This window comes from Oryctolagus cuniculus, chromosome 3 (genome assembly GCF_964237555.1).
Source record: "Oryctolagus cuniculus chromosome 3, mOryCun1.1, whole genome shotgun sequence".
Lineage (NCBI taxonomy): Eukaryota > Metazoa > Chordata > Mammalia > Lagomorpha > Leporidae > Oryctolagus > Oryctolagus cuniculus.
Genome location: NC_091434.1, coordinates 97,830,122 through 97,843,295, shown reverse-complemented (window position 1 = coordinate 97,843,295; position 13,174 = coordinate 97,830,122). Strand labels below are relative to the sequence as shown.

General features: G+C 39.2%; 1 long non-coding RNA gene across 1 annotated transcript in view; it reads left to right on the top strand.

The window, feature by feature from the left end:
• The window catches only part of LOC103348754 (uncharacterized), a 130,163-nt gene that overhangs the window by 64,204 nt on the left and 52,785 nt on the right, over nucleotides 1-13,174 (top strand). The window lies entirely within an intron of this gene.

Below are 13,174 nucleotides of genomic sequence, written 5' to 3'. Positions count from 1 at the left end.
TCCTTTGGCTGTGTTTGTTAGTTGTAGCACTGCCAGCAGGAGCTGGAAAGCTTGGTAGACACTCCTATCCTGATAGAAGGTCAGTTTGGTTGCATGTTCTATCTGCTTGATCCCGTGAAAATGTGAATGTTTGGATTGACTCAAGCCATTCCATTTTTTTCTTTTTTTTCACATTGTTTATGTGCTCCTTTTTTCTTTCTCTGTGTTTTGTGTGTGTGTGTGCATGTTTTAGAGGATAGAAAAAGCCATTCCGTGTGTTTTGCAATAGATTTAGGTTAATGGTGGTTCTAAAGAAGATTGGTCACCCATGAGCCTTCCATTCTTTTGCTGTGTAAACTTAATCCTTCAAAATTTCTTAATATATCACATAATTTTCACCTTTCAAAGAGTATGCGTATTATTTTCTTTCTGACTTCACTAGTCTTACATATGCATTGTAGAATGCTTAGATATACAGAGAATTATGAGTGAGAATAAATGTATCTATAAATCCTCCACCTAGAGTTAACCATTGTTACAACTTGGCTGTATTTTTCTAGCTCTTTAAGTATCAGGAATGCATGAATCACTTTATAATTCTTCAAATGTTTTCAGACTTCCTATTCAGACTTTCAACTCTCCAAGTTCTCCCCATTTCTTTGATGGTTCCTAAATGGGATCAATATAATACTTTAGTATCTGAAATTAGATCTAGCTTGTATTCTGGGAAGGTTAGTTTGCAATCTCTACATACTGTATTTTGATGTTAATATGCATTTTACTGCTCTGAATCAGTGATTTATTTCTATTAATGCTTCGTTTAAATTTGGAAACAAAAGAAATTATCTAAAAATAACTAAAAACTATTATCCAAGACTTTAAGGTAGCAAGAGCCAATAGGTTGACACATTTGATTCTTAGGTAAAAATTTACAATTCTTTCATTGCCTTTCTGTAAAAGGAGGAAGTGGGGGCAAATTATACAGTTGATGCTATTTTATGCATGAAAGAACCTGCGTTTGACAGCTAGTAAACAAGTTTTAACACTTTTTTTGAGGAAAGTACTTCATTTATTTAACTTGTTTATTTTTCAAGATTGTGTTTATTTTTTAAAATTTGTTTATTGAAAGGCAAAATTACTGAGAGGCAGAGGCAGAGAGAGAGAGAGAGAGAGAGAGAGAGAGTTTTCCATCCACTGGTTCCCTCCCTAGATGGCTGCAATGGCTGGAGCTGCTGCGCTGATCCGAAGCCAGGAGCCAGGAGCATCTTCTGGGTCTCCCATGTGGGTGCAGGGGCCCAAGGAGTTGAGCCATCTTCTATAGCTTTCCCAGGCCATAGCAGAGAGTTGGATCGGAAGTGGAACAACTGGGACTGGAACTGGCACCCATATGGGATGCCGGCACTGAAGGCAATGGCTTTACATGCTATGCCACATGCCAGAACTATTTAACGTTGATTGAGCTAAACCAGACTGCATAAAGACACCGTTTCAGGTATGGAGATTCAACAGTAAACAAAATAGACTGAAATCTCCCATTGTGACAATTTGGTACTCGTACTTAAAAACAAAGTGGTCGTATAGTTTTAAAGATTTTTTGAATGTTTTAAAATGTATATGAGTGAAGTTGAACATCTTTTCCTTTGATTGTTGTTTATAGCTTTGCCTATTTTCCTGCAAACAGTTTTAGTTTTTATTTGTTGAACTCTTTATTTATTAGAGCCATTAGCCTCTGACTATAATGCAATAAAAATATGTTATCTCAAAAAAGTTATAGAACTTTTTTCTACTTATTTCCAATCAAAAAATGCATTTCATTCTCTAAGTTTTGCAACAGTTTTGAAGTATGTAGAGAAAATCCTGTTACTGCCATGTAATCAAATGCTGCTTTTCTTCTGAATATCTCTCATTCATCACTCCCCAAGTTCTAGTGTTCAGTAAGCAAAAAGGAAAAAAAAATGCAGTGGCCAAACCCAATTTTGAATAATCGAAAATACATGCCCTATATTTTGACAATTTTTTATAGGAGGCGAGTTAAAAGGCAGGAGGGGGTGATGGTGGGTATGTTTTTACAACTATGTTGAAGAGCAAATGTTGGATGCAAAATTAGGAGAGATCCTTGACTTTTAAATAGAGAGTCATAGCTTTTATAAATGATTATTTGAGGTTGTTGGCTTTGCCACTTACTTAATTTGAACAGTAATGGAGAAATAAGTATTAGTAGCTAAGCAGAGAAATAATGCATGAGGCAAAAAGCAAAGGCCAATAGTTTGTTTAATTCAAATGTGTAATCCATTGAAGCTCCATTAGATGTGAGGTCACTGAAGACACAAGGAAGTATGTAATAGTAGGTGTTTAGCCTAGCACTTACGATGCCCACATCCCATATCAAAGTGTCTCGGGTTGATGGCTGGCTCTGGCTCCTGAATCAAGCTTCCTACTGATGCAGACTCTGACAGGCAGCGGTAATGATTTGAGTAATGGCATTCCTGTCACCCATCTAGGAGACCTGTATTTAGTTCCTGACTTCAGGCTTCAGTCTGGCTTAGTCCTGGCCATTGGAGGCATTTAGCAAGTGAACTAGCGCATGGGAGCCCTGTTTCTCTCAAGGAAAGAAAGAAAGAGAGAAAGAGAGAAAGAGAGAAAGAGAGGAAGGAAGGAAGGAAGGAAGGAAGGAAGGAAAGAAAGAAAGAGAGAGAGAGAAAGAAGAAGTGTGTAGAAAGTAAGAAACAGAACAGATCATGTTTCTCTCAGTGGTTTTGTCACCCATTTGTTTCAGATTGAGTGTGTTTTAGGCAGTTTTTCCGTCAGACATCAAGACAGATGAGTTTTACAGGTAGAAGTGAACAAGTTTTTATCAGAAGTCAGGATACACTATAAGCTGTTTGTGACATGAAAACATTGGGAATTTAAAGGATGCTACATAAGAAATTATCCTGGATTCTTGAGTTGGTGTGTAAGAATGGAGTCTGTTACTTTTTTTAGAGGTTGATGAAAAAAGTATGTTTTATAACTCAACCGAGAAAAGAAGAGTGGGTATTGCAGATGAGACCTCCTGTAGTTAAATAACTCAATCTATGGGATAGAATATAGCCATTGGATGGTGTCTGAAGATGCAGACTGCCAACTGGCAGAGATGACCAAATTATTCACAAATGCAAAAGAAGAAAGTAAGTAAAGTTTGAAAAAGAGAGAGAAACCCCAAATGAACTATGGAGAGCTACAGTGGATTATATTGAGGTGTAATTATTCTGGAATTTTAACACTAGCTAATCATTACGGAAATTTAGCAAGATTGCGCAATTTATGTCTAGAATTATTTGGATTTAAGATAACCCAGGAACAAAGAGCATTATAAAAGTATGTATAATAAAAATGATAGGCAAACTTTTCTAGTTTCAGTGATAATATATGAAGAAAGATGTAGAAACTTCAAGTTTATCTTTTAATATAGGTTTTATTCCTATTCTAGCATATTGTACTTAATTTTTAAAAATATATAGTCTGGCCGGCGCCGCAGCTCAATAGGCTAATCCTCCACCTAGCGGCGCCGGCACACCGGGTTCTAGTCCCGGTCGGGGCGCCGGATTCTGTCCCGGTTGCCCCTCTTCCAGGCCAGCTCTCTGCTGTGGCCCAGGAAGGCAGTGGAGGATGGCCCAAGGGCTTGGGCCCTGCACCCCATGGGAGACCAGGAGAAGCACCTGGCTCCTGCCTTCAGATCAGCGTGATGCGCCGGCCGCAGCACGCCAGCCATGGCAGCCATTGGAGGGTGAACCAATGGCAAAAGGAAGACCTTTCTCTCTGTCTCTCTCTCTCACTGTCCACTTTGCCTGTCAAAAAAAAAATATAGTCAATCTTTATTTAGCATCAAATTCACACTTTTTCCCTTTATTTCTCCACTAGGCTCTGCTCCTGTCATATCTCAAAGTCAATCAAGATATGCCCGTTTGTTGAAGGTTTCCCTTCGTACATGAGATGAGATATGCTACAATCCATATATTTGTTGAGATTTGTGTGTTTTCTATTATTTATTGGGGTCAGGGACATTGTCTTTCTTGACATGTAAGAAAACAGAGATAGCGTCTTGTATTTAAAAAATCTACAAAACACAAGGTATAGTGTGCTGTATGTGTGCTTTGTTCAATAAATATTAATCGATGTTGATGAGAGCACACATGTCACTAACAGAAGCCTCCTGCTTCACTATGGGTCTTTAGAGGACTGAAGATTCTTGTGAGCTGCAATGATGCTCTATTATGAGAATTACTTATGTTTAGGATACTTTTTAAAAGCAATGTCATTGGTGAATCTAACATGATATATGTATTAATTATATTGATTGTTCAAGGGTTTCTAAATTCAGAAAACTAAAAAAAAAAGAATATATGTTGTACACTGGACACACACGCACACACTAGGTAAGACAGAATTTAAAAATAAGAAGCAAAAAGACACTATTTCTACCTATAGGTTAATCAACCTATTTGAATAAAAGTGATGAAAGTCTTTTGGGGTGGATATTGTGGTGCTGTGAGTTAAGCTACCATTTAGGATGACCACTTCTCAAATCAGAGTACCATTTGGATCCAGCTTCCTGCTAATCTGTCCTAGGAGACAAAGATAATGGCTCAAGTGCTTGAACTCTGCTACCGATGTGGGAGGCCTGAATGGAGTTCTGGGCTCCTGGCCTGGCCCATTCCTGGCTCTTGCAGGTATTTGGGGAGTAAATCAGTGGACAGATGATATCTCTCTCTCTCTCTCTCTCCATCCTACCATGCCTTTCAAATAGATGAAATAAACAGCCTTTTAAAAAATACTCATAAATATCTACCAAATATAAGGATGAAGAAGACACCATTATACCCAAACAAAGCTTTTTATCTATGGGCTTAAAGATGTTTATGATAGAAAGAAGACTTATTTTCACAGGACAGCCAAGCAACACTGAAATGAAAATGACAAAAATATCAAAATATGAAGACCGTTTGTTTTGTCCTGCCAGATGACATGACACAGATTTTGGTGAGTTGCTTCACTTGATCCTCACAGTACTTTATAAGGCAAGGATTCTTCTTGCACCTTCCCTGCTTTCCTCCTACTTTCCAGATGAAGCAGCAAAGAACTGCACATTTGATTAAATTACCTAAGGGTGGACACACAACTTGCACCTGCCAGGCTGATCACAGAGCTGGAGATTTCACCCATTATACTTCACTGCCTCCTAGGGGATGGGGCCAGAGAAATCATGTTTAATTGGGGAGGGGTCAAAAGCCATTCTCTTGGAAAGGTACACATGATCCGAGTTCTAAAGGACAGGCAGGTAGTGTGACAGGGAGGAAATGCCACTTTGAGAACTATTGTGTGTGGGAGGAGCTTAGGCTTGAATTCCACAAACCTGGTGGGGCATTGGGAATAAGCAGGGGGTACAGTTGGGAGGTGGGCCGTTGGGGACTGAAAAACAGAGGAAAGCTGGGGAATCTGGTCTAAGTATAGTAGGAGCAGAGTATAAAGCAGAGTTAAAGATTTGTAATAAAAGCTAAGAGTGTTGATGAAGGATAATCATTATGAGGAAAGTTTCAACTAGCAGAGACTTCTAAGATGAATGGGATTGAAAAGTGTTTTTAATTTTTATTTTTAAATAAAGAGAGAGGGAGGGAGAGGGGAAGAAAGAGAGACAGGGAGAAAGAGAGAGAGAGAGAGAGTGAGAGAGAGAGAGAGTGATCTGTCTGCTGGTTCACTCCCAATGCCTGCAACAGTTGGGGTTGGGACAAAGTGGAACCAGGAGCCATGAACTCAACCCAGGTCTGCCACATTGGTGTCAAGGAACCAAATGCTTGAGTCTTCAAATGTTTTGCATTTCCCTGGGAGGCATTAACAGGAAACTGGAATCAGAATTTGAGCCAGGACTTGAATCCAAACACTGTGATGATGAACTGGATTTTAAGTCAGAGTTTGACATTTGTGGAAATGGCATCGACTAGCATGCAAACAACTTAGAATACTGAAATTTATATAAGAGAAAAGAATACAAACAAATGAGGAATGTTAAAAATGCTAAAAAAAAAATCCACCTGGGAACATACGGTTGAAGGAGTAAATTTTTAGTCTTAAAGACCTTATAGTGCTCTGGTTGTCTGCCTTAGTTAATAGCCCACCATCCACAACACTATTCAAGTCAAATAACAGTTGTTTCTGATCCCATTTCCCCTTCCCACTCTGTTTTGCTTCAATTCTTCATTAGGCTCCCCAGAAAGCCGATGCTCTGCTGTTTGAAAGCCTCAATCAGATCAAGTCACTTCCTTGTTTAATATCCTCCAAGGGCTGCCCAGTGCATTTAGAGTAAATTTCTACCTCCAAGTCTCTCAAATTTCCAGCCTTACCTCAGTTGGCTCTTTCATTATGATGTAGCCTTCCTGCCTCTTTTCTGTTCCTTGGGTTCATATTAGGGCATTTTTATTAATTTTTTTTAAAATCTGGCCTTTTCCAGCATAAAGCAGCTCAAATATCTTAGCCTTAGACAGTCCATCTCTGAAAAATCAGCCAGAAGTGTCTTCCTCAATTGTTAAGAGAAAGATCACTGTCTTCATATTTAAAATAACATTTTAAAATAAGTCTTTATCCTTGTAGCCAATATTTTCTGCAAAGTTCTTATAATTTTCTGAAAGTATTAAAGATAATACATATTTGTTCTATTTTTTGTCTCTGGAAGAATTTTGGCTCTAAAGAATGGGATTAGCACTGGCTTGCTCAGTGCTTCAAACTCAGTGCCCAGCAAAGTGCTTCAAACATAGTAGATGCTCAATGAATATTTGAATGGAAGAAGACAATTAGAAAGAATAAAGGTGAGGACAGCTTGAGTAATGAGTAGAAGCTTACATTTCATCTAATGAGTGATATATTTGCAGAATAAATCACGTGGCTATATTTTCTAAATAGGTTTTGTTTCTACAGTTAACTAAGTTGTTGACTTCTCGCATACCAGCTTTTGATGGTGGGAAGGTGGACTTGAGTGTTGCAGGGGGTGAAACAAGGCTGAGATTCAAATGAGTAGAAAATTGTCTCAGTTAATCCATGAGATGCGGGCAAGCTCAGCCAGCATGCTCTTTGGAATCCAGGCTATTCTGTGACAGCAACATTAGGGTACAAGTGTTGGAGAGGTCAGACAAGTTGAGTTTCTGACATGAGCAATCACTCTAGATGTGTTTGATTTTTCTACAGTATTTCATGGTGACATTTAAATTTGAAAGGGAAATGACCTCCTTGTTTCCAGTTCCTTTCCTAGCTAGTATAGGATTGCTCCTTCAACAAATATTAGTAGATTTTCTTGAGTATAGTTCTCAAGTATCTTAACAGATGAAGTTTACAAGTTTATTTTCTGGTAGCAATAGTGATCTCAAGACGAGGAAGAGGTTGTTGGAGCTATTTGTTTTTACTTTCTGAGAGGAATACCTTACTGACAAACAAGCATGTGAATAAGCAAGCAAATTCCACAGCTTTCTTGGAAGGAGTTGGCCACGGTAGGTATGGGAGAATTGTTTCGGCCTGCCTTCCCTTTCCTTTGCTTTTCTTGCACTTGTGTTGGCACAGTTGCTGGATTTTATTATTAGTGGTGTGTCCTACAAGCCATTCATTCATGGAATATGGCTCTGGGAGAGGAATGTTAATGTGAAAATAAAATTGTCATTGTTTTCCATTGGCTTAGGAGACATATCACATAATGGAAGGATATCCCCAGATAGGAAAATCTCAATTCAGAGAGAAAGAGGGGAAAAAAAGGTGAGGTGAGAATGATGCTCTCAGTGGAATCGGTCAGAACTGAAAAGCAAAGATTTTGTTTTGTGCAGTGCTAGTTGCCTTGCCAGTCTCAAGCTGGCACTGTGGGCTTGCTGTAGCTGCAGAGCCCGAGCTGGGGAAAGGAGACAGTTTGCTTCGGTTTTATTGCCCAGCGTCACCATGCGTCTCAATATGTTTTTGATTTTGTATTTTAAAAATAAGGTGAATGGTCTCAAAAGGAAATCATTGCAGCCGATTTTATTTTTTGCTTTTTTAATGGACAATTCAAAAGCAATCCTGGTCCCATTCCAGAGATTTTCTCATTTCTTGGTACAACTGTAATTTAGGCACATTGAATGGTGTAATGGTGTTGTTAGATATTATCGTGTTTATTTTATTCATGACAATGTGTGACACACCTTATTTTTATTCTTCTTGAGGAAATGTCCTGGAATGGGTTTTGTCCTGCTTCCTTTTTGTGCCTGTCATGAGGTGTGTGTTAGAATTTACATTCCTAGGAATAAGAATAGCATTTCTTTTTTTCTTTTTTGGGAGGGCATAATGATTGTGAGCTTTGAGGAGTTTCAATAGACTATTGTCGCTTGTTTTACAGTGCTGCGGTCCACCAAGTCACATGCTTCCTACCTCCAATGGCAGAAATATATCCATGTATGTGTGTGTGTCTGTGTGAGTCTCTCTCTCTCTGTGTGTGTATATATATATATATTTCAAATTAAAATAAACCATAATTAATTTTGTGCTGAAAAATTCTTGGAGTTTTGGTTTTCATGATCTGTGAGGTCATGGGAGATATATCCCAGGCTCTCATAAAACCTGGTCTGGGAATCATTGTGATTAGCACTATGTGAGACTTCAAAAAATATTAAAACTAGGAAAGATTGGCTAATTTCTGGTGGGTGGATTCACTTTAGTATAATGTAATGTGTTAACAAATGCTCAGAGAGGCGGTTGTGGATCCAGAAAGATGGTTTTTGCAGAAGGCTCTTATCCAAATTAATTCAAAGAATAACAGGAACAGTTGTGTATTAGGACAGAAGGAATAAGGTGACTCAATTTGATGACAAAGAGGTCTCCAGGAAAAAATTGTCTTAAGTCAACTCAGATCTAACAATGAAATTATCATCACTGAAACTAATAATCCTGTAATAAATTGCTAATAACTTTAAAAAAGGATTGTTTTATTAAGCATTTTGCATAATTGGCTATGAACCAAACATGGAAAGCAAATATTGGTTTTCTTTAGTTTAAGATTGATAAAGTTCTCTTCTGTGTTTGAAAAGAGAATCTTAAATAGGTAAGAAGGATAAAAAGGGTAAGTTGCAAACCTGCTGAATGTGTGCCTGAAGCCTCCTCTCAAGCTAATTCATCTTTGGCTCTTGCTTGATTGCTCTAGATATGGTGACACACTGGGAAATTAATGCCATGTCCTCCCAGGTTGCTGGAACATTTGCCCAAGGCAGCAGTGAATAAGCAAGGGTAGACAGACCAAGCTCAAAGGTTTGGACCCTGCTCAGCAGGGTGTCTTTGGAGTTGTTTCTCCACACTACCTGAAGAACCTTTGTGTAGTTGGCTGTTGATACTGCTAGCCTGATGCCATTACATGCATCCTGGAAATCGATTTGGTCCCTGTCCACATTCAGAATTGGGCTCAATACATGAGAAGTCCCGTAGTGAGGGAGTTCAGGAATCATCAATTTGATGTTCAAACCTAGATTTGTTTTGTGGCTTTCTGAGGTAGGTTTAAGAAATTTTTGCAGTGTTCACAAAATGCAGTTCACAGATCTACAACTGTATGTGCAGTTGGAAAGGAAATTTGAGTAAGTAAACAGGTAACCAGGGAGAAGTTAGACTATCCTGCAGACACTTCTGTTTTCCAGGATGAGCTTCTTTGAGCAGGGATGTCTGGTTTGCGCTTCAGGAGTTTTTTGCCAGGTGGTCTGAAGGGTAATCTACGTTCCAAAAGATAGGCTAAGCTGCCTTCCTGCTCCTGAAAGGTCTGGAAGGCACTCTCATAAAATCAGCATTTCCCCAGTCCTTTCAGGGGAGATGATTCCCCCATCACCTGGCTGTTACAGGTGGTACCTATAATATAGTGAATAATAGCTATTAATATAATGAATAATAATATAATGAATTAATAATATAAAAAATAATTGTCCAATAGTATTGAATATATTGTTGCTTTAAGTTATTCTGAGAAAGAAGGTCCTCTCTTCTTTCATTGGAGATTATTTTTTTTTAACTTTTATTTAATGAATATAAATTTCCAAAGTACAGCTTATGGATTATTTTGAAAAGGGACCTCCTTATTGTTAAATTTTCTCATTGTCATTATGTAGTTCTACAGTTCAAACATGAGTGAAGAGCCACTTTATACTAGTAATGATACAATGGTTCTATAGGCACTAGCTTCAGTACACTTTCCCCGCATTATTTTTTTTTCTCAAAATTACATATTTTTGGGGCACTGACGTTGTGACACAGCATTGCTTACAATGCTGGCATCCCATATCCAAGTGCTGGTTCAAGTCCCAGCTCCTCTGCTTCCAATCCAGCTTCCTGCTAATGTACCCGGGAAAGAAGGAGATGATCCAAGTGCTTGGCCACTGCCACCCACGTAGCAGATCCAGATGGAGTTCCTGGCCCAACCCTGGCCATTGTGACAATTTGCAGAGTGAACCAGGTGATGGAAGACTTCTCTGTGTCTCCGACTCTCCTACTCTCTCTGTTACTCTGCCTTTCAAATAAATAAAATTAAAAAAATTAAATGTTTATGTGTATAGTTTACCTCTTAGTGCTTCTTTATTTTTGTATTTATTATTCATGTTTTAGAATTTCATTGGAGTGCAAAATACACTTTAAATGTGAGAGAGAACAAAATCGGAAAACTCATAGAAATGACCCTTTCTTTCCTATTTCAAAATGAGTAAGATGGGAAGCAATGGAATGCTCCGGTTGGCTCATTCTGTTTTGGGGCCACTGAGGTTTTCAGGCTGTGGTTCAGTTCACTGGCACCTCATGCCAGTGATGCCAAGGTCAAGGGTGTGGTTCTCATGTGGATCAGTTAGCTGCATGTTTTCCTAACAGAGTGTATGGCGGGTCCATGCAGTCACAAAGAGATACTGGTCATAAAGGAGACTAGTAGGTGAAAATCCAGACAGGCTACTGAAAAAACAAAGTCCATGTTCTACTGGCATTTTTGCATCTGGACAGAATGTGTCACATAAAATGTGTGCTTGTTACTCAACCTCCCCTGTCTCTGTTTTCTCATCTGTAGAGTGGAGATAAGATTTGCTCTCCTCCTACCTCAACAGGATCGGTGAAGATTAGATAATGGTTGCAAAGTCCTTATACAAAGGTACATGCATTATCATAAACAAGGGGATTAGTGAACAAATAAAAAGGAAGATATTTAAAGGACCCCCCAGAGTGTATTGCTTAATCATTTAGAATTAGGATCAGTGGTTTGCAGTCCAATCCCTTCTGAGTTTGGTTTGGCTAGAAAAAAAGTTAGGTGTGAGAGTTTGACCTTTCTATTTATTTATGAGGTTAAAAAAATTGTTTGATTGTGAACATTTGTATTAACAAAAACAAAGTGGGCTTTGAATCTGAAACAGGTTTTATTTGAAAAGGAGGTGAAGGGGAAGGTCTCTAGGAACATATGTGCCACTGAGGAATATTTGCATATATTTGATCTGCAAGCACGCTTCAGTGATTTTCACAGTATACCTTGGAGTTTAAGTTGCAGCACAGAGCCGTTGCCGTCACACGGCAACACAGCCCACTCTCGCCGGCTTTATGATGGCATACAGCGACAGCTTCATTTTTAGCGTTAAAAAAAATCCTCTTCACTTAATTCAGACAGTGACCTGCAGGCCTCGTTCTGACTGAAGGAGCCATTCAGAATACTTGCAGACAAAAGCAGGGCTTTTTCCTAGCAACCAGATCAAAGCCAAATTGCCCAGAATAGCTCCCTCCCAGGTTTCCTTTGGCGCATAGGTTCACAAGGAGTCTAAGGCTCATGGAATCCAGTGCAAACTTCTCTTTCAAACTGAATTGGAAAGGAAAACTCCCGAGGAATTTTCGCAGACTCTGGAAGCTGGCGAGCACGGCCCCAGCACTTAATCTTGGGAGCACACGGTGGTCATTTGGAGCATCCCTAACTTTGTTATCGCCCACATCTGCATGTCCATTCTGTCGGACCCCTAGAGAATGAGGTCTCTGTTTCCTTTCTGCCAGTACCTAATATCAGCTATGCCCAGGAGCCGGCTGATGAAGACTTCCTGTTTGTTTTGAGTCACTGTTAGAGTGATAAATATACTTTAGCTTTCTACTTAGAGAGGAAAGAAACCAGCTGCCCTGAACCAAGAGAAAAATGCAGAAATTCCGCTGAATGGCCATGTTATCATGGAGTTTCAAGGGCAGCACAAAAATGAAAACTATAAACCCTGGCAAAGTAAATAATTTCCATATTAAAGCATCTTGCTGCATGTGTAGACCTAAGTTGTTTGTCTTTAATCATTTCGGCAAACCTTGCATTTTTCACTCTTCTAAGACCAACTCAACATTGTTTGGAAATTTTAAAAAATATAAACTTACACTACAGAGTAATGGTGAGCTTTATAAATAAACAATTACAGTTGTGGGTTTTTGATCTGACCGCAAGCTTTTAATGCAATTTTTGCATGAACACATAATGCTTCTGGATAAACAATAATGTTTATATTTTTGGGGCATCCAATGTTGTATTGAGTCATTTACATATATGAGCATTTGGATATAGAGTAACCCAAGAGCAAAAGAATATTACAAAATTATTGAAAACAAAAATGACAGGAAATGCTTTATAGCTTAAGTAGCACTTCTTAAATAAAGCTGTGGAATTCTTAAGTTTTCTTATTTTTTTTGAAAGGCAAAGTAACAGAAACAGAGAGAGAGAGAGAGAGAGAGAGAGAGAGTTCATTCCCCAAATGTCTGCAACAAGTGAGGGAGGGCTGGGCCAGGCAGAAGCCAGGAGCCTGGAACTCTATCTAGCCTATCTGTCCCTGTCCCTCTCTTTCTCATTCTCTCGGCCTTTCCAATAAAGTGAAAATAATAAGAAAAAAAATTAAGAGGTGTTATGTCAGTTTCATTTTGAATTTTCTGATCATTTTCTTTATACTAGACGTTGTAAGTTATTAGTAAATTTGTTGCTCCCCCTCTTCGTGGAGGAACGACACAGGACCCTGCGCTGTTCTTTCGTCTGCTCGGCCCTCCCTGGGTTTGCTGCTGGTTCTTCCCGGGTTGGCTACCGTCCCTTCCACCTCCGTGGAAGGGCGGTTCCCCCAGCCACTTTCCCCACTTCCGCGGGGGAGCGGCACACCGCCGACCGGCTCTTCTCGGGGGCTGCACAGGTGTTCCTTCA